This window comes from Medicago sativa, chromosome 3, assembly GCF_051527215.1.
Source record: "Medicago sativa cultivar Bolivia chromosome 3, Bolivia_mono, whole genome shotgun sequence".
Classification (NCBI taxonomy): domain Eukaryota; kingdom Viridiplantae; phylum Streptophyta; class Magnoliopsida; order Fabales; family Fabaceae; genus Medicago; species Medicago sativa.
Window position 1 is genome coordinate 55,641,873 of NC_140751.1, and position 22,263 is coordinate 55,664,135.

The window sequence follows — 22,263 nt, forward strand, 5'->3', positions numbered from 1 at the left end:
AATTATAACTAAAATCAATACGTTAAAAGAAAAGTTATGAGATAAATAAAAATGCAAGGAAGCAAGAAAAAGATTTATCAATGAAATAGGGGAGGTGCAGTAGTGAAAAGGAGTATGCAGTAATAAAATAGTAGTGATTTTAAAAATAGAAATGGGCTTAGTAAAAAAGGGGATGGGTTCAACAGATCATATCTGAGCCGTCTGATTGATCAGAAGGTTCAGATATGATCTCAGGGAATCACATCATAGCCACTAGATCTAGATCAAAGAGTTAAAAAAACAAGGGTGCAGATGTGAAAAAGGGGGTGTAATAGAAAACTGCATATAGGACAAAAAAATGTGGGGTCCACTGGTCAAGGGGGAAGAAGTCATCTTCTTCTTCCCCACAACAACAACCATTCACGTTAACAACAACACAAAAAACATCGTCATGCTTCAAAAATTAAAATCTCAAATATTCACCAAATCTCACAAACTAAAATACCATTTTGCTTGGATTTTCACGCTGATCATGAATCTAAGCTTAGATTTCACAGTGAATGTTTGTATAGAGAGAAAATGAGAAAAAAGTTTTGACCCAAAAAAATAAAACTCAAAAAAACAGTGAATTAAGCAAAAATGATTAAAGGGAAAGCATCATAACAACTCCAGGGGTATAAAAACATCAAAACCCTCCTTAATTGAGCCTTTAAATGGTATAACTCACTATCACTTTTTCTTGAGAAATTGTGGTTTTGAATTCACGAATTTGGATGGTTTTTCTTGAGTTTTTGAGTGTTTTTAGTTTGTTGGAAGTGTTTATGAACTTTTGGTTGAAGAATTGTGAAGTTTCATGGAGAAATGAAGATTTTGGAATTTTTGATGAAAATGGTGATTTTGGCAACTCAAAATTTCGGCCTCCTCCCTCTATGAGTTGTTGGGTACTTATAGAGGAAGTGACTTGGTCACCAAGAGTGCAAAAATTAGGTTAAGTGGTGGGCAAGAAAGGCACTACTAGAAATGTTGCATTTTGCTAGGGAACTATGCCAGGAGCAAGAACTCCTGGCAAATTTGCCAGGAGCAATGCCAGGGATGCCCTTGGCAAAATGACTTTAGAAAATGTGGGACCTAATTCTATATCTATTGATTTGGTGTTCCATACGAATATAGACACGTCACAAGCTTTTCTTTCTTTTCTTTTATCACTTGCTCTCTCCAAGAACACAAACCATGTGCAAAGCAAACACACACCACGCGTACCATCCTTTCTTCTTCCTTCACACAACCACACCACCTACCACCATTTTTGGTTCCATTTTGAGCGTCCTTTTCCCCGATCAAACAAAGTGAGACCGTTTTCTTCATCCCCTCGACGAGGGCTTTCCATTGGTCCCTTCCGTTTCACCAAAAGAGTAACTTTTTGCAGACCCATTTTTCTCCCGCCGCGTGTTGTTAGCCACCACCGCGTCGGAGTTTGCAGCTTCAATGTTGTGTTCTCTTCATGTTAAGCCATCTATTATTTAGCTTACTCACCAATTTCTTTTCTACTAACACGCCGCATCCCTACCATCTTCCTCCGTTTGCCTCATCGGTTTCCCATCGCCGTCTACCGTCTCCGTCTAAGGTATGTTACTATCTTCTTCTTCTCTCGTTGTTTTTTAATCTCTTTTTTTCCTTCTTCACAACCTTTGATTTTTGATTTTTTTTTGTTTCTACTGAAAATCACTGTGAAATCGCTTTCATTTTTCTATTTCTCTTTGTTTAAGACCAAATATAATGTCGGGGGTTCATTATTTCAGTATTTCTTTGCATTAACTTTTCAGTGTGAAATGTAGTTTTATATTTTAGGCTTAATTGCACTTTTGGCCCCCTATCTTTCCAAAACTTGCGGTTACAGCCCCCTAACTAATTTAAATACAAAACAGCCCCCTAAGTATTGAATCTTTGGCAGTTTTGCCCCCCCAAGGCCAAAAAAAAAATGACACGTGGCACCTCATTTACGGTCCCACGTCAGCGTTGGGGGCCAAAACTGCCAAAGATTCAATACTTAGGGGGCTGTTTTGTATTTAAATTAGTTAGGGGGCTGTAACCGCAAGTTTTGGAAAGATAGGGGGCCAAAAGTGCAATTAAGCCTATATTTTATGAACGAAGCACTAATTTTTAAAATATTCTGTTATGGATCTGTTGATTAGTTTAGAGTATCAAATAGATCACACTACATCGCAGCTAGTTTTGGTTTAGAGTATCAAATAGATCACACTACATCACAGCTAGTTTTGATATTAGAATTATATACCTACATCTGTTAAGGTTTCAAAATATTGTACTGACCTCTTACTTTGATTACCTATACGTGCTCCCTCTTTAGCTTACTCACTTATGTTATACCCTAATTTTGACCTAAAAATACTAACTCAATTCTTCTTATCTTGCATTTCAAGTCATTTGATCTGTCTCTGATCAATTGCATTTTTCTCTGCATTTTATTTCAATATTACTTGCAAAATTCATGGAAAAGGGCATTTTAGTCATTTCCTATGTTAAAATTTATTTCAATCTTTGAAAAATTGTTTGAGTCTTTTCAACTGGTTTGAATAAGTCCTTATTTCAATTCTATGTCAAAATCCATTTCAAAAATTGCATTTGAAGTCATTTTGAGTCAGTTTTGCCCCTAGGGGCATTTTAGTCTTTTCATGTGTTGAAACTCTGTTTAATCTCTTAAAATTGTCTCTGAGTCTTTTAATTTTGCTTGTATAAGTTCTTGCTTTAGTTCCTTGTGAAAAATCCATTTTTAAAATTTGCATCTGAGTCATTTTTAGTCGTTTTAGCCCCAGGGGCATTTTGGTCATTTCACACGAAATTTCGGCAGAGAGAGGTTACTTTAAAAGTACCTCATTTAAGTAATTGGTTCGTTTTAGTCCGTTTTGTCATTTTTAATCGTTTCACTTTACGTTATTTTCCATTTTACATTTTTTACCAATTTTATTTTAATTACATTTTAGTCCTTAAAGTTTTGTCATTTGCATTTTGGTCCTTTTAGTTTGTTATTTTTGCAGGTCAAAGTTGGTCAAAGTTTGTTACAAGGTCCAGTGCCACATGGCATCAGCAGATTGGTCCAGCACTCACATGTGTCATATATAAAAGCCCAGTCACAGACCCAGTCATCACACACTATTCATTCTGCCAAATCATCACAAACAAAATTCTCATTCTCTCTCCTCCATTCACAAGATCAAAACCGAAAAATCAGTAACAAATTCTGGAAAAACTCAAGAACAATATGAACATTACATGAATCTCCATGAACATTCATACAAGCTCTTCCAAGAACTCATCTCAAATCATTACAATTTCACCTCAAATCATCACAATTTCATCTCAGGATATCATAATTAGCATGGTTCTGCACTGAACCTTCCTCAACAACAAGGGATTCGACTTGTTTTCAAACAAGCCAGCAACGCGGTGCAAAGAGGAGGAAGAAGAGGCATTCGATTCCAGAAGCTCTTCCGTTTCAGATTCAAAGAAACGAACAAGACTACGGTGAAAGGATCTCGTATCGAAGCCTTCTGACTTCGTCTTCTCCGAATCTCCAATTCAAGACACGGTACGTAACTATTTCGTTTCTTCTTCGTTGTAAAGATTCCGATTGAGTGCAAGTGAAAAGTGAGAAACACTTCGAGGCTTTAAAACCCGATCTACTCCGATTCGAGATGTTTTTGTGAAAATAAACTTTGAATTTGGAAAGAGCATAACAAGAGGAATCTAACGAGGTAAGAACTTTCGAGATCGGAGTAGAACGAAGTTCGCCGGCGCCGGAAACCACCACCGGAAACCGTCGCCGGCGCTCAAAGCTTCGTCGGAGAAGAAAGGATATATTGCAGAGTCTCTCTCTCTAACTTATGTTAGAGAGAGAAGTGATTTTGATTGTGTGTTAGTTTCCCTTTGGCCAAACGTATATATACCCCCTGTAATCTCACGCACGCGCGTCCCTGCTCCATACCGTGTTCTCTTGTGTTTTGACCATTGGATGCGATGCTATGCCATGTGTATGCTGTAGATCCATTATTTCCATGTACCTGTTGTGCTTTATCATGTGTCATACGTTTTCAACCACTGGATCTAGGGTTTTGGAGGGATTGGATCAATCTAACGCCTCTGAGGCATTTGGATGATCCACATCCAGCATCAACTCTGGGCTTGGGCCTACATTTGTTATGAATTTCGTTTTACCCTATTTTCTTGCTATTTCAACACCGCTTTTAATATTTGCACATCTGTTTCATCAAAAAGGTCCTTTAAAAATCCCTAAAAAAACTCCTATGTGTTCTTGATCATTTTCTTGATATCTTTGTGATGTTGTTATGTGTTAAATCTTGATTAGAAAATGTGTGGTATTTTCTTGTTAATTGTTTACTATTTTTTGTTAAAAATTGCGAAGTTTTATATGTTCTTGAGTCTAAAAATCTTTTAAAAACTCTAAAAAATTTCATGCATATTTCTTGTTAATTTTGTGGTATTATTGTGATGATTTTTGCACTTTAAAACTTGATAAAAAATAATATGATGCTTTTCTCGCTATTTTGTGATGTTTTGTGTTAAAAAAATTTGTGAAAAGTACATGTTCTTGATCCCTAATCAAGATACATGATGTTTGATTTGTGGAGTATGAATTTGCAATGGATTTTCTTGCTGTTTTGGAGTGTTTTAATGCATGTGAATATATTGTGTGAGTTTACTTGTCTTACAAGTTATGTGAATATTGTTTGTGAAAATTAAATGCCCAATATGCCTAAAATATAGCATGATTCTTTGACTTGAATGTGTTCTTGTAACTCTCATTTTGTTGATTGTGATAAGAATCTTTGAACATTGTCATGATATGGGAATTATAGGTCATACACTTGTCTTGTTATCATGATAAATTTTAGGCACACTTTGCTAAGATTTTAGTCACCTTTTTTTTTAGTTTTTTGCCACTTTGTTTAATGTTCCTTTTGCTTATAATTTTCATGCTATTATACCTTATCCTGCTAACCATTTCGTTCCATGTTTCATTCATTCATAAGCATTCCTCATCTCACTTCATTTCTATAGCTTTAAAGACTTAGTATGTAAAACTTAGGAATCTTTGTACTTTACTTTTATGCAATTTAATTTCTTGCAAGACCATAGAATGTAAACTAGGACATGATGTAATAAGGACAATGGACTCTAATGATGTACACCGACACAAGCACCGACACATGCACACACATCACATGGATACTTTAGATGTATGGCTAGGATATGCATGTTTAGATGTATGTTTAGGATTGAATGTTTAGATGAATGTTTAGGATTTACACTTAGGAAAATCATTTTCCAAAAAATATGAACAAAATCACTCAAATCATTTTCTAAATAAACCTTGGGATTCAAAATCCCATTGTATTTTCTCTTTTCATTTTCTTAACCAAATTTCAATGAAAATTAATCATACTTGACCTTTTTTGCAAATAACTTATTCCACCTCACATTTTCACAATCTCATGCCCTTGAGGCCTCTCTCTTATTCTTCAAAATCCCATTTTCAAACTTAAAATCAACCAACAAAAACAAAAACATTTTTGAAAGAGAACTACGGTGGATTTGATCCCTTAAACGGGTACGTAGGCAAGGAATCAAAATTCCTTCAATTCAAATAAAATAAAAATTCAAACACATTCTTCTCCCTCCAATTCTTCATTTAGAAAACCTTTAGGCTAAATATCATTTTTCAAATAGCATTTAAAAATAAAGCGCGCGCGTAGAAAGTAAAGACGGTTCCTATAGGATACTATAGTCGTTATGGGTGTCTAACACCTTCCCGTAGCGAAAACAACTCCCGGACCTCGATTCTCAAGGGTTTTGCTTACTTTTTCCCTTCCCAAGAAAAAATGAGATATCAAAGGTTAAAAAGGTTCAAACGTAATCAATGTTTGACACCCGAAAAACCAAGATAAAACAACTTAGAGCTTTCATTTTTCTATTTTGTTGTTGAAGACCAAATCTTTTGTTCTTTGTTTAAATTGAAAAATCTGTTGTTTTGAGAAAGATTGAGTTACCTTGTTGTGTAATTTCATCATCATATTCAAGTGTAAATAATGGTAGAATCAATCTTTCTCAAAAATAAAAATAAAAATAACACACTACAAGCTTCTGTCAGCAAGCTATGTTTACTTTAAATGTACTCACGCCATTTTCATACTTGTTATTGATATTTGGAACTTAATTCTCAGGATGTGACCAAAAGCATGAAGAAGAGTTTGATTCTAAAGCAATTTACAAGAATTTTGTTCTTCAGGTAGTTCTAGACTTAGAGTTTTATTTATTTTGGTTTTGGTCATAAAAAGGATTAATTAATAATGAGTAATGTGTAACGAGTATTTCTCAAATTTGTGTTGGATTTTCAGGTTATGACAGCTAGAAGCCCTAATGTTCGGCTTAGAAAAGCATTGAATCGAAGGGAAAGAGAAGCGAGGTAACCAACTATTAACACTCTTGTATCATATAAGTGCTTAAGTATAAGTCTATAAGCCATACACCATTTATATGACAAAAGATGAAATAAAGTCAAACTGTGTTCATATAATCTATAAGTTGTTTCCATAATTTATCATGTATAGCTTATGGAAATAAGCTGAAAATAGCCATGAACAGTGTGTGGTTATGTGGGAGCTATGGTATATTAATAAAGAATAACAGTTCATGAGCTGATATGAGTTGTTTTTAATGTTAATGTCAGATAAAAGATGTTGATTTTAAGGTTCACCCCATATGTGCTTATATTGCTTCGTATTATGCAGCTCCTGAATATATGCAAAACAGATAGCTAGTTCATCTCTTCATTTCTTTTTAGTGCAAAATGGAATTTGTTTTTGAAGTAGGCCAGTGCTACTCTTTGATATTGAAACTATATCAGAAAGGTAAACAATTTTTATTATCACTTAGTGAGCCTTAGATAGTTAAGCAACAAGCCATTTTGATATCTTCCAAAATTGATGTACGTGGGCACTGTAATTGTAGTAAGCACTATATAGGATCATTGTATTTATTTCTTTTCCTCAAGTGCTAGCTTGGGTTAAAGTGAAAATGCATGTTAGTCTCGCGGTTTGGAAGAATGTTGAAAGAGTTTGTTCTAAGTATGTGGCAGAAGCTAGGGTCGTTGGTGTGGGGAATTATGAAGCAAATCTTTGCAACGCATGTGTCCAAAGTCTGTTATAAGAATGTTACGGAAGCTAGGCTCGTTGCTGCCTGTTACGGTACTAATTTCACTTTGAGTGTAATCAGAAGTTTTGATTGTAATGTCTTCGTGTGTTTGTTTTCTTATGTGGAGAGATTGGTGAGAGAGTGTGATGATCTTGAAATTGAGGTTTGAATTTATAAATGTTTAGAGTTTTGTTTTGCTGTTGTATTGATTGAAGGATAATTTATAAATGTTCCACAACTTTAAAATTATTTTAATTATTAAATTTTAATATTTTGATTTTTGAAACAATTTAAAAACGTTTTTTCTAAAAAAAATCGTACGCATTTTGCCAGGGGTTAACCCCTTGCAAATCTCCTGGCAGCGTTTGATTTGATCTCTGAAAAGTGGGTCAGGACAGTCTGCACGCGTCAGAAAAGTTGACAGGGGTTATGCCAGGGCCTGTGCCCGGATCGCATTTGCCAGGAGCTAAAGCCCTGGCAGGGTCATTTGCGATGAGCGGATTTGCTGGGTATTATGCTCCTGGCAAACGTCAATTTGCCAAGGCTTTCTGCATTTTACCAGGGCTTCTGCCCCTGGCAAAATGCAACATTTCTTGTAGTGAGGGTAGTTTGGAATTTTGCAAAAAAATGAGTTTTTGGAACTTTTTGGATGATTTTTTGGTGGTGAGTGATGATGTGTTGGATAATGATGAGTTGTTATATGTCAAGAAGAATCTAGATGCACAATTTGTGGGGAAAGAAATGAAATGGGAGTGAAATGTGCATTTTGTGTGAATTTGTCAAAGTGTTTTTTTGAATTTTTGAAAATGAATTTTGTGACTTTGAAAATAATAAAACAAAATGGTGAAAAGTTTGTGATTTTTGTGATTAGAAATGTAATAAAAATGATAGGAATTGAAATTGGAATGTTTACTGTAATGAAATTGAGTTTTCTTGATAACGAAGTAACAAAATAAAAATGTGAAAAAATAAAATAAAATAAAATAAAAATGCATAAAAAAAAGGAAAATTTGAGTTAACTTGTAAAACAAGTAATAAAGAAAAAAAAAACATTCATGGGAATGCATTTGGTGTGAAAAAAATGTTTGTTTTAAAAAGTTGACTTTTGGTCAACTGTTGACCTTGGTCAAAGGTTGACTTCGGTCAACAGTTGACCTTGGTCAATGTTGACTTTTTTTAAAAAAAAATTTTTAAAAATGAGGAGAAAGAAAGCTTTGGTTGGGTCAAAAAATGGGGTATGACAGATGTCTCTATTTAAGTTTCTTCGTCACGGGATTTAAAAAGATGAAATTTTTAAATCAACGGGTCGAAGAGACTTAAATACAAGTACACCAATTTTTGACCAGTTGAAATGCTGAGAATGCAATGCTTATGAACATAATGATATGAATGCATGCGATGTAAGTATGAATGCAAAGACAACGAAAATAAACTGATTGGGGAACAAACTGATAGGTCACTGGGGAGGAAAGACTGTCTATTACCTTTAAATTGGTAAAGACGACATTACAAGAAAGATAATCACATGTCTATTACCTTTAGAATTGGTAAAGACGACATTACCAGAAAGCTAAACACATGTCTATTACCTTTAGAATTGGTTAAGACGACAATATAAGAAAGACAAACACGCGTCTATTACCTTTAGAATTGGTAAAGACGACATTACGAGAAATATAAACACATGTCTATTACCTTTAGAATTGGTAAAGAAGACATGACAAGAAAGTAAACACATGTCTATTACCTTTAGAATTGGTAAATACGACATTACAAGAAAGATAAACACATTTCTATTACCTTTAGAATTAGTAAAGACGACATTACAAGAAAGATAAACACATGTCTATTACCTTTAGAATTGGTAAAGACGAACATGATAAAATTTGACAAAGGATACTTTTGAATAGTCAATGGGGAGATTGAAAAGACATTGTTAAAAGTGATTGTTTGACACGAAGGTACTTGCGAGCTATTAACCTGATTCAAAAACATTTGCAGGGTATTAACCTGATTCAAAGGCATTTGGCAGGATATCAACCCGACTTCAAAGGAATTTCGCAAGCTATTCGCTTGACACCAAGGCAACAAAAGATGTTTGCAAGTTACTCGCTTGACACACAGGTAACAAAAGACGTTTGCAAGCTATTCGCTTGACACAATTAGGATATTGAGATGAAATCTCATATCTAGGAGTTCCTAGGTTGAAATCTATACGGGTAGGTCCTAGGCCTTTAGTGTAAACGAGGAGTTTGGTGAGACCAATAGAATAAGGATTACACTAGTGGATTTCCTTCCTGACTTGGTAGCCCCCAGAGTAGGTGTGTTTGTAACCGAACTGGGTCAACAAACTCACTGTGTTCTTTACTTTCTTGTCATTTATTTTCTTGTTTTTATTTCTATTTATTTCGTGATGTTGGAACATTGATCAAAACATTGCAAATGTTAAAACATCTTACAGAACATATTAAAACAAGTGCACTAGAATTTCAATTTTCATCATCATTATATCATCAATGTCATATTATCATCATTATATCATTAATGTCAAATTATCATCATCATTCACATATCATTAACCAACTAAACCATTGCTTATCACATTATCATCATATAATCAATTACAAGCCAACATGCCATAATTCATCAATTCACTATGTCCGACTATTTTCAATATTCACCAAAGCTAAATGCCACGCTCACATACATTTTCATCATTCCTGCATCATATTCACTTCATTAAACATCCTCATTTTACTTAAAACATCTCATCCATTCAATTAATCACCAATACTTCATGTTTAAGAAAACACATCATTTTACTTTGATATAATCATGGAAAAACGTCTTTTGTTACTAGAGCAAGTTCCTACCCATTCTATAGAGTATACATGCATTTGAAAGGTTTTAAAATTGTATTTTTAAGGTTTCTGACCTGACAAAATTGTGGCCCGGTGTTTAGTATTTCGGTCTCCATGAACGTGCCAGTTTAATCTAGCTTTCTCCTGCCAAAATATCTCTTCTCTGGACAACAAGTTGAATCTGATCTTGAATAGAGATGAGCTTCAATTCAGCTTGTTTCATATTATCATGCACATTGCCAAAGAAGTTTTTGCTCCACTCTTTAAGTTTTTCTTTCAGGAGGTTAAGCTTCTTATTTGAAACAAACATTAAACAGCCAACAACATTAATTGACCAACAATCTTCAACAATCTTCTTACAATCAGGGTGACTGGACCACATTCTCATAAATTTAAAACTAGAAGCGAAAGTATTATGGTTTAACTACAAGTCAAAATGCAAAGGGAAATGATTTGATTTGTGTTTGACAAAGGGTGGTGACTGAAACAGAAGTAAACAAATCAATCCAAGATTGATTACATAGAGCTCTATCAAGTCTCCTTTCACTGCCTCTATGAACCCTTCTACCATTGTACCAAGTAAATTCAGCACCCCTGGTGGGAAGATGTATAAGGTTGTTGGAATCAGTCCATTGTTTGAATTCTTCCATAGGTATTCTAGATGGTGTGGTTCTACCTCTATGTTCATGTGCTCCTAGGATTGAGTTGAAATCACTTGTGAAGCACCAGGGCATGGTATATTGTGATTGTAAAATGTTAAGAGAATTCCAAAGTTGCCTTATAATAATATATTTTGTTGAAGCATAAATAACAGAAAAAGCAAAAACTTTGTTGTTTTCAGAAAAAGAAAAGGCAACAAATTGGTCATCAACAACTAAGGTAACAGGGACAAGGTTTGTTTTGAAAAGGCACCAAATATTGGGAAGTAAATTATGTCTATTGTTGACTGCAAAAAACTTAAGCTTTAAGTTTAGTAACCATCTTCTAGGTAGGTCATTTGAATCCATCCAAGGTTCAGAGATAAAAACAAAGTCAGGATTATGTTGTAAGATAAGGTTTTTTAGGGCTAATCTTGATGGGGTTTTAGCTAACCCTCTAGCATTCCAGTAGATACACTTCATTTGAAAGGCTTAGCAAGTGTGAAAAGATAATCGTCTGAATATGTCGAAGACTATTTGAATAGATTCAAATTGTTAAAGGCGAGATGTTTTACTCAAGTGCCTGAACGTGAGTTAGTCGAACTGGCCGCTGGTGGCCTAGATTATTCCATTAGGATGAAATTAGACACTCAATACTTGAGAGATATGGCCCCACTGGTCGATAGAGTTCGACATGTCAAAAGACCGAAGGCTGAGAAAGCTAGAACTCGCAAGTTCAGAAGAGAAAAGGTTGCTTATGTAGATACAAATGAAAGCGACCAAGAATTCGACATGGCCTATGAAGATGTCGAAGACATCGAAATAAACTTTGCTGAATTGAAAACATGGCCTCCCTATACATGCAAAGTATTGAGGCCATCCGATGGGAAAAATCCTGTTGAGACACAAAATGATAGATACACTCCCAAAACTTACATGTTTGAGGTAACCAAATGCGATGAGATTTTTGATCTCTTAGATGCTGATGGTAAGTGGAGGTACCTAACAGTTTAAAAATCCCAGCACTAGAACAAAGTAAAAAAGAGAGGGTATTGTAAATATCATAATTTTTTGGGTCACAAGACTTCGCATTGTGTACTTTTCAGGGACTTAGTGCAAAGAGGTCTAAACGAAGGCAGGTTGAGGTTTGGAGATAAAGAGAAACCCCAAATGCAAGTAGATGGTGATCCATTAAAGGACGTCGACGCGATGTACATGGAAGTTGCAAGCTGCAACGTAGTGGAAGCCGTTGCCGATGCTGTTAAAATACTATCGGTCAAGGAAAAAGATGATGTTGTTGAATGTCAGATGGTGGAAGTTTCTAGAAATCCCAAAGATGAGAAGGCAAAAGCATATGTAGTTCAGTATTCGACAAAGAGGCTACTAAAATCTTTGAAAATGTTGTTCTAGAATCTAAGTAGAGAGGAAAATGGTATGCTGATCATAAACCAAAGTTCTCTTTTGCTAAGAGTTACATTCCTTTCATCAATAACGCTTCGACCACTAATTATGTTAATAAGAATGGTCAAGATAGAGCTTATGTGCCCTATGCCAAGGCAACTGTACAAAAATGGGTTCAATCGACCCATAAGAATGTTTAATACAGAAAGAGTAATGTGGTGAAAGGCAATACTAGTAATGTTGTTACTAAAAACATCACTACTGATACTGAAAATCCATACAAGTCAAAGAAATATGCTTATCGAAATAATTAAAAAGGTAAAAATCCTATGACTCGAACTCAATGGAAGAGGTATCAAAAGTCCAAAAAGGGTATTGCTGCAAAAGCTAATAATAAAGCGGTTGACCCTAAAGAAAACTTAGCCGAAACAGTTAGAAGACCAGTGAAAGAACGATTGTCTCTTCCTCCTGTTGAAGGAAATGTTGTTGCAAATGACGAGATAGATTAAGACTTCATGGATTCAGAACCAAATTTCGATGTCATATGCAATGTAGTTTCTATTTTACCTGCGGAATATGATGTGATATCTGAGGTCGAAGAATATGAAGAACATTATAATCCAGAAGACATGGAGAAATACAAATCCATGTATTGCTATGTGACAGATTATGGCTATGGTAATCAACAAAATGCCAAATTTTAAAAATCTAATATTGGCTCTGTGAAAAGTCATCTCAAACCATTATTCATTCAAGTCAAAGTTGATGACACTAGAGTAAACAAGGTATTGGTAGATAATGGTGCTGCTGTGAATTTAATGCCTCCATCTCTACTTAAGAGAATTGGGAAATGTGATGCAGATCTAAAACCTCATAACATATTTTTGTGTATGAGGGGAAAAATGGGTTCTCCCTTGGTGCTATCCAAGTGAACCTCACTGTAGGAATTGTTACCGAACCAACCTTGTTCATGGTGGTGCCATCAAAAGCAAACTTTAATTTGCTTTTAGGAAGGGAATGGATACATGGAATTGGCGATGTTCCTTCATCTATGCATCAGAAAGTTATAATCTAGAGAGATGATGGCTCAATAGAAGATGTCGAAGCGGATCAAAGTTACTTTCTTGCTGAGGTTGACAGAATTTGGCAAAAATTGCGCCATGCTCTTTTTCTGAAAATGGTGGTAATCACCAAATAAATGCAGGGGCTGTAAGGCTCGATCCAACCCATGGCTTCGTATTGGAAAAAGAAGATCATTATGGTAAAAGATCTAATTCCCTCTTCGGGAAGAATGATCTAGACGATAATCATATCTAAGTAAAATATTTGAGACAATATTACGGTTCACTTAGCCAAAAGGGAACTTTAGAAGCCAAGTTACAAACAAAGATGGTTATGTGAACCATTTAAAAGATGTTGTCGAGGCATTTGGCAAAAAAACCAAAAGGAATAATGGTTGAAAGACCAAACAACTCGATTGCATGTTTATATTCCAAATGTGAGTTGGTTTCAAAATATATAATTTCTTAATAGAGACTACAAGATCAATGATGAGTTGGTTCTCACTGGATAACTTCAAAAGGAATAGTTAATGTCAAAGCCTGTGGGGGCAGAAGACATTCACAAAGTGCTCAAATTCTTCAAATTCTAGTGAGCCATTTTTTATATCTTGTTAATTCGTATCTCAAATTCTTGATTATCACAAGTGGTTTATATTTTGAGACTAGGTACTCATGTTCCAAAAATTTTAAATTTTTCCATTACCAATTTGACAAAAGAATCATCTTTGTGATAATAAAATGTCTTAACATAAAGCGGCCAAGGTTTGAGAAACGCTAGTTTGTTGCAAAACAAATAAAGCTATGAAGGAGTAATATTTTGTTGAAGAGTAAAACTTGGTGTTAAAATTAAAATTAATACTAAGAAAAAGTTGAAATCCAAAAAACGCATTACCATAAAAAGTTGAAATCCAGAAAACGAAAATGCTCAAGGAACCAGGCAAGCTCGAGATCAAGGCGACAAGAGAGACAAAAGTTTATCATAGGATAGCCTTCATCTGCGCCTGGGAGAGGTGAATTGGTACGTATGATTCTTTGGATTCCTTAACAATCCCGATTGGGAGGACATGAAAATCGGTAACTCATGCCTAAGGGCATGGGCCTGAAGCAGAGAATGTTCCAAGCGAATTGTGGCCCTGCTGTGTTCAAAATAGCATCCCTACTGATGAGTCAATAATTAGTCATTTTTATATAATATTTGAGTCCGTTTTATTTATATATTATTTAGTTTTATTTAATTTTATTTCCTCTTTAGAACTATTTTAGTTCAATTGCAAGTTATTTAATTTTAGGAACAAATATTCTAAAGATTGAGTCTTGGAGCAAAAGAAAGGATAATTGGAGCTGATTCGTGCCAAAAATATGAAGAAGATCTTATACAAAAATATCTTGTTCAAATAATTTGAAGATCCTTCACCAAAATATGAAGATTTGGTACAAAAATATGAAGCCAACCAATAGAAGCTTGGCACGCCCCCAATTTGCCTTTTGCTGCTTTTCCTTCTTCGACAAGCTGCCTATTTTAGTTTATTTCTGACCTAAAGCCCATGGCTTCTGTTGGAACAAAATGTGTTTAACAATGAACCTTAAAGAGTTTTGATGATAACAAGGTATTAAAAATTGTAAATTGGACTAGCTAATATTTGTTCAAGTGTACAGGACCATAATTATAAAGTTACATCATCATTGGTTCTGAATGAGCAAATAAAGAGCAAAAGAAAATGAAGCTTAGATGATTCTGAAGTCAAAGCGCTCCTGAAGTCAAGCTGCTCCTGAAGAAATAGCGCTCCTGAAGTAAGCTGCTCCTGAAGAATAGTGCTTCTGAAGACAAGAGGTCCAGAAGCCACATCATCAGAAGCTGCGTCATCAGAAGCTGCAGAAGTCACATCATCAGAAGCCGCATCATCAGAAGCTGCCTCATCAGAAGCTATTTCACCAGAAGCTGAATCTCAACTGGATTTGCAAAAGATTCAAGAATTGAAGAATTATCAATGCAAAAGCGGTCTATTGGATTCGAAAACACAAACAAAGGATTAGTGGAGTTTTGCAACGGTCATTTCAAAGGTGTTTGAAGGCTTGTGCTTGCAATTTGGACGAAAGCGTTGACATTGTACTTTGTACGAATTGTACAACCACGTTCTCCACTACTCTGTTTTGTGTCCACGCTTCAAGACAAGAAAACAGCTCCAGAATACGGTCTCGCCTGCATATATGTTCCTTTGGATAAGGAATGGATTTCAAATTGGTTCTTCATAGGACAACAACCAAATCAGGCAAAAGATCAGTGGTGAAAGATCAAGCTTCAACTAACGACTCTTTGGTGTGCTGGCAATTTCACAACGTCTCTTTCACACCTCTATATAAAGGAGTGAAGACCTAGAGAATTGGTAATGCAAGAACGCTGAACGAAAGACTCACAAGATTTTCACAAGTACCAAACCTCTGCTGAAATTGTTCTGCATTCACTTAGAATTTCTGTGTCTCAAAGTCATATCTTAGAAATTCTTAAGTCCATTGAGTCTGTATCTGATTTGTATTGTGAGCACCTCTGATTGTATATCAAGTGTTCAACCTTAAACAATTTTCTGTGTAATTTTGTTTAGCTTGGAAGTCTCTTGCATTTGTGCTTGAGCAGGAAGTCTCTTGATTGTGTTCTTGAGCAAAGGAAGTCTCTTGCTTGTGTGCTTGAGCAAAGGAAGTCTCTTGCTTGTGTGCTTGAGCATTTGTAATCAGATATTACTCATAGTGAAATCTCCTTGGAAGTGCAAGGGGGACTGGACTACTTCCGGTTTGTGGAAGGAACCAGTATAATTGCTTTGTGTCGTTCTTCTTCTCTCTCTCTGTTTTATTCCGCTGCATTTAGATTCTGATTATCACTTCAGAAGCTGTCTCACCTAGCTTCTGATCAGTGTGTTCAGTTTTTAGGAGAAACGAAGAATTTTTCAAAACACAATTCAACCCCCCTTCTTGTGTTTTTCTCACCTTCAATTGGTATCTAGAGCCTTGGTCTGTTGTGTAACACTTAACCGTGCAACAGTCAAAGATCTGAGAAAAACATGACTACTCCTCCTCCTAATGGTTCTGGTTCTAGTGATACTAGCTATAAAAATGTCTCACATGATTATAGTGATAGTAAGAAAACCAGTGTTGGAAAAGTTCCAAAGTTCAATGGAGATGCTGAAGAGTTCTCTTGGTGGAAGACCAATTTTTACAGTTACATCATGAGCCTGGATGAAGAATTATGGGATATTCTGGAAGATGGTGTTGGTGATTTAGTCCTTGATGAAGAAGGAGCTGCTGTGGATAGAAAGAAACATACTCCAGAACTGAGGAAACTCTACAAGAAGCATCATATTATCAGAGGAGCTCTTGTCACTGCCATACCCAAAGCAGAATACATGAAGATGAGTGACAAATCCACTGCTAAAGCTATGTTTGCTTCTCTCTGTTCAAATTATGAAGGGAGCAAGAAGGTCAAAGAAGCAAAGGCTCTTCTGCTTGTACATCAGTATGAGCTATTCAAGATGAAGGATGATGAAACTATTGAGGAGATGTACTCAAGGTTTCAAACCTTAGTTTTTGGGCTACAGATTCTAAAGAAGAGCTATGTTGCTTCTGATCATGTAAGCAAGATTCTCAGAAGCTTACCTGCCAGATGGAGATCCAAGGTGACTGCCATTGAGGAAGCTAAAGATTTAAACACTTTAAGTGTCGAAGATCTTGTTAGTTCTCTCAAAGTTCATGAGTTAAGTCTTAATGAACATGAGTCTACTAAGAAGAGTAAATCAATAGCTCTTCCATCCAAAGGCAAGTCATCAAAAGCTCTCAAAGTGGTTGAATCTGAAGAGGAAGAACAGTCAAGTTCAGATTCTGAACCAGATGCTGCTGAAATGGCCATGCTCTCAAACAGACTTCAATATCTGGCCAAGAAGAACAGAAAGTTTCTCGCCAAAAGGGGTAACTCCAGAAGCTCAAGGAAAGAAGATCAGAAGGGATGCTTCAACTGTAAGAAGCCTGGACACTTCATTGCTGAATGCCCTGATCTTCAAAGAGAAAAGTCAAAGGACAAATCAAAGAGGTCTACATTCAAACCAAGCAAATTCAAGAAGCAGATTAAGCAGAGTTTAATGGCAACCTGGGATGACTTGGGTAGTGAATCTGGATCTGATAAAGAGGAAGCTGATGAAGATGCAAAGGTAGCTGTTGGGTTGGTAGCAACAGCAACTTCAGAAGCTGGATCAGATTCAGACTCAGAAGATGAAAACGAGGTATATTCCAAAATTCCCAGAGATGAACTTGTTGAGTCACTTAAAGAACTTCTTACACATTTTGAAGTAAGAACCAATGAGTTGAAGGATTTAAAAGAAAAATATGCTGATTTGGTACAACAGCAAAAATCAACTCTATTGGATCTGAAAGCTTCTGAACAAGGACTTAGGGGCTTTGACTTCATGTGTAAAACATATGAAGATCAGCTCAGGTTCTTATGTCAGAAGCTACAAGAAAAGTGTAATGAAAAACCTTTTAGTAATCATGAAATTGCTCTTGAAGATTTCATTATATCTGGCATTGACAGAAGCAGAGTAGCTTCTATGATTTATAGCATTTACAAGAACAATGGCAGAGGAATTGGTTTTCCAGAAGTGAAACTTGAAAAAACCAATCTAAAGTCTTGTTGTGAATGCATCAAGGAAGGTCTGAAAACATTCTTTGTACCAGAAGGGGCTGAGTTGGAAACTGTTGTTCAATCAGAACCTGAAGCTTCTAGTTCTAAGGCTAAGATTATTTCAAAGCCAAAGAACTCTAAGTCAAAGGCTATGATCAAATCTGATTCCAAGACCTCAAAGGTTAGGATCCTGAAAAGATCAGAACCTATTCCTCAGAGTCTGGTGAAACCAAAATCTGGGGTTCTGAAGTCTAAGTTTCAGAAGAAGACAGTTACTGCTTCTGAAGTACCAAAACCTAAGGTGATGGTTAATCAGAAGCAACCCAACTCACAGCACAAGGTACAAGAAGTGAAGAGTAAAGCCTTAAGTACTAACCTTCCAGGACCCATAGAACAATGGGTACCTAAAACTAAAAATGTCAATGATGCAGGTATGTCTAAGAGCAGTGCCAAAGCAAAGATCATGGTACCTAGACAGCGGTTGCTCAAGACACATGACAGGAGACAAGTCCATGTTCCTCAGCCTAACAATGAAAGAGGGAGGAAATGTGAAATTTGGAGGCAACCAGTCAGGCAAGATCATAGGTACAGGAACTATTGGTAATTCCTCTACCTCAATTAATAATGTATGGTTGGTAGATGGTCTTGAACATAACCTTTTGAGCATTAGTCAATTTTGTGATAATGGTTATGATGTGCTTTTTGAAAAACCCAACTGTACAGTAATCAACAAGGAAGACAAATCCATTGTGTTCAAGGGAAAGAGAGTTGACAATGTCTATAAAATCAATTTTTCTGAACTGGCTGATCAAAAGGTGATTTGCCTACTATCAGTGAATGACAAGAAATGGATGTGGCACAGAAGGTTGGGACATGCTAACTGGAGGTTAATCTCTAAGCTTAGTAAGTTACAACTTGTAAAAGGGCTACCAGACATTGACTATCATTCAGATGCACTCTGTGGTGCATGTCAAAGAGGGAAAATTGTGAAATCATCCTTTAAAACCAAAGACATTGTTTCAACCTCAAAACCTTTAGAATTACTCCATATTGATTTATTTGGACCAGTGAGTACTGCATCCTTATATGGAAGTAGATATGGATTAGTCATTGTTGATGATTACAGCAGATGGACTTGGGTGAAATTCATAAAGAGTAAAGATGTTGCGTGTGATGTATTCAGTAGCTTCTGCACTCAAATTCAATCTGAAAAAGAATCAAAAATTTTGAAAATCAGAAGTGATCATGGTGGAGAATTTGAAAATGAGCCATTTGAAGCTTTTTGTGAAAAACATGGAATTTTCCATGAATTCTCTTCTCCTAGAACACCACAACAAAATGGGGTTGTAGAGAGAAAGAATAGAACTTTACAAGAAATGGCCAGAACCATGATTCATGAAAACAATTTACCAAAACATTTTTGGGCAGAAGCAGTGAATACAGCATGCTATGTTCAAAACAGGATCTATATTAGACCTATTTTGGAGAAAACAACATATGAACTCTTTAAAGGAAGAAAACCCATTATCTCTTACTTTCATCAATTTGGATGTACTTGTTACATTCTGAACAACAAGCTCTACCTAAAGAAATTTGATGCCAAGGCCCAAAGAGGAATCTTTTTAGGTTACTCTGAAAGGTCAAAGGCATACAGAGTGTATAATTCAGAAACACTCTGTGTTGAAGAATCTATGCACGTTAAATTTGATGACAAGGAGCTTGAAGATAAAACTTCAAAGCAAGGTGAAAGTTTTGCAGAGATACAGGTTCCTGAAGCTATTCCAGAACCTGATCAGATAGCTGAGTCTGAAGATAGTCCAGAAGCTGAACCCACATCAGAAGCGCAAGATGAAACTGCTTCTGATGAAGCACAAGATGGCTCACATCAAGCAGATCCTCCCAGAAACACATTCAAACACAAGTCTTCACATCCTGAGGAGCTAATCATCGGAAACAAAGATAGTCCAAGAAGAACAAGATCACATTTCAGACAAGAAGAGTCAATGATTGGACTAATCTCAATGATTGAACCTACAACAGTTGATGAAGCACTTTCAGATGATGGATGGATCCTAGCTATGCAAGAAGAGTTGAATCAATTTCAAAGAAATGATGTGTGGGATCTGGTACCCAAACCTCAGCACAAGAACATTATTGGAACAAAATGGGTATTCAGAAACAAGCTGAATGAGCAAGGTGAAGTAACAAGAAACAAAGCCAGGCTTGTTGCACAAGGGTACAGTCAACAAGAAGGCATTGATTACACTGAAACGTTTGCTCCAGTTGCAAGATTGGAAGCAATCAGGTTACTTCTTTCCTATGCAGTTAATCATGGCATAATATTATATCAAATGGATGTCAAGAGTGCATTTCTAAATGGTGTCATAGAAGAAGAAGTGTATGTCAAGCAACCTCCTGGATTTGAGGATATTAAATATCCTGACCATGTGTTTAAACTGAAGAAATCACTATATGGCTTGAAACAAGCTCCCAGAGCTTGGTATGATAGACTAAGTAATTTCTTAATCAAAAATGATTTTAAAAGAGGACAGGTTGATACTACACTCTTCAGAAGGACCCTTGAGAAAGATATTCTTGTTGTGCAAATATATGTTGATGATATAATATTTGGTTCTACTAATGCATCTCTTTGCAAGGAATTTTCTGAGTTAATGCAGGATGAATTTGAAATGAGCATGATGGGAGAGCTGAAGTTCTTCCTTGGCATTCAAATCAATCAATGCAAAGATGGAGTCTATGTTCATCAATCAAAGTACACAAAGGAGCTTCTGAAGAATTTCAAACTTGAAGATTGTAAAGTGATGAACACTCCAATGCATCCTACGTGCAACTTGAGCAAAGAAGATGAAGGAGCTAAAGTAGATCAGAAGCTGTATAGAGGTATGATTGGTTCTTTGTTATACCTCACTGCATCTAGGCCAGATATTTTATTCAGTGTATGCTTGTGTGCAAGATTCCAATCAGATCCTAGAGAATCTCATATGACTGCTGTCAAGAGAATCTTCAGGTATTTGAAGGGAACAACTAATCTTGGACTCCTTTATAGGAAATCCTTAGATTATAAGCTAATTGGATTCTGTGATGCTGATTATGCTGGTGATAGGATTGAAAGAAAGTCAACCAGTGGCAATTGTCAATTTTTGGGTGATAATCTTATATCCTGGGCTAGCAAAAGACAAACAACTATTGCTATGTCTACAGCAGAAGCAGAATACATTTCAGCTGCAAGTTGTTGTACACAACTACTTTGGATGAAACATCAGTTGGAAGATTATCAGATAACTGCCAACAGTATTCCCATTTATTGTGATAATACTGCTGCTATTTGTTTGTCTAAAAATCCAATTTTGCATTCAAGAGCCAAGCACATTGAAATCAAACACCATTTTATCAGAGATTATGTTCAAAAAGGAATTTTAGATATACAATTCATTGATACTGAAAATCAATGGGCTGATATATTTACTAAGCCTTTAACTGTTGAAAGATTTGATTTTATAAAGAAAAATTTGAACATGCACTTTGTATCTGATTAAATGCTTGCTTGCTCCTGAATAGGATTTTAGGTTCTGAAGTCAGTTCAGAAGCGGTAGTCCATCAGAAGCTCTTTATTGAGGTTCTGAGGAAAACTCGCTTCTGATGATGACGTCAGCATCTGAAGTCCAGAAGCTGGATTTGTTGCTTCTGAATAGTTGAATTAGTGGAAACGTTGGAAGTTACCTTTTAAAAAGTAACTTCTGGCCCACTAACTTGGTAGTTACTCTGTGAACTTCTTACGTGGCCTGTATGTATTGGTGTATAACAAAAAGGGCAATGATGATTTAATAGCTTTGAAAGTACTTTTCACGCGCCCCCAATTTTGTCATTAATGTTATGTTTGTTTGTCTCTTTTGAATTGCAATCGTTTTACTTTTAACACTTTGACAATTCACACACTACTCACTCACAACAAACACATTTGCTCTCAAACCTCTTGCGAAGTAAGCGCATTCTCTCAACCTTAGAACCCTAAAATCTTCATCTTCTTCAAGTCTTCGTCAATCATCAAATGGCATCATCAAGCTCAAAAGTTTCAGAATCTACATCAAACATGCAAAGCGTACCAGAATCCGGGTCCGTCTACAAAGAAAAGACTATGGATATTCCATGGGAATCCTTAATAGTTCAAATAGAGTCACCGGTGGATTTTACTTCACTCAAGAAGTACGAAGTAAACATGGAAGGATTGATAGAGACACAGGAGCTGTCTGAGTATTTCAGGATTCTAAATGGGCCAACATATGTGAACTTGGTCAAGGACTTTTGGTTAAAAGCTGAAGTGTACAATGAAAAGCCTGCAAAAGTTGTAAGCAAACAAGCTGGGTCAAAGAAAGGGAAAATGGCCATGGATATGAATCCTACATCATTTG

At 35.9% G+C, this 22,263-nt stretch overlaps 1 long non-coding RNA gene across 1 annotated transcript; it reads left to right on the top strand.

The window, feature by feature from the left end:
- Window positions 1-988: 988 nt before the first annotated feature.
- On the top strand, window positions 989-7,458 carry LOC146938493 (uncharacterized). Its single transcript, XR_015031330.1, has 4 exons — window positions 989-1,603; window positions 6,240-6,304; window positions 6,414-6,481; window positions 6,807-7,458. It is a non-coding gene; the product is annotated as an uncharacterized LOC146938493 (long non-coding RNA).
- Window positions 7,459-22,263: the final 14,805 nt, after the last annotated feature.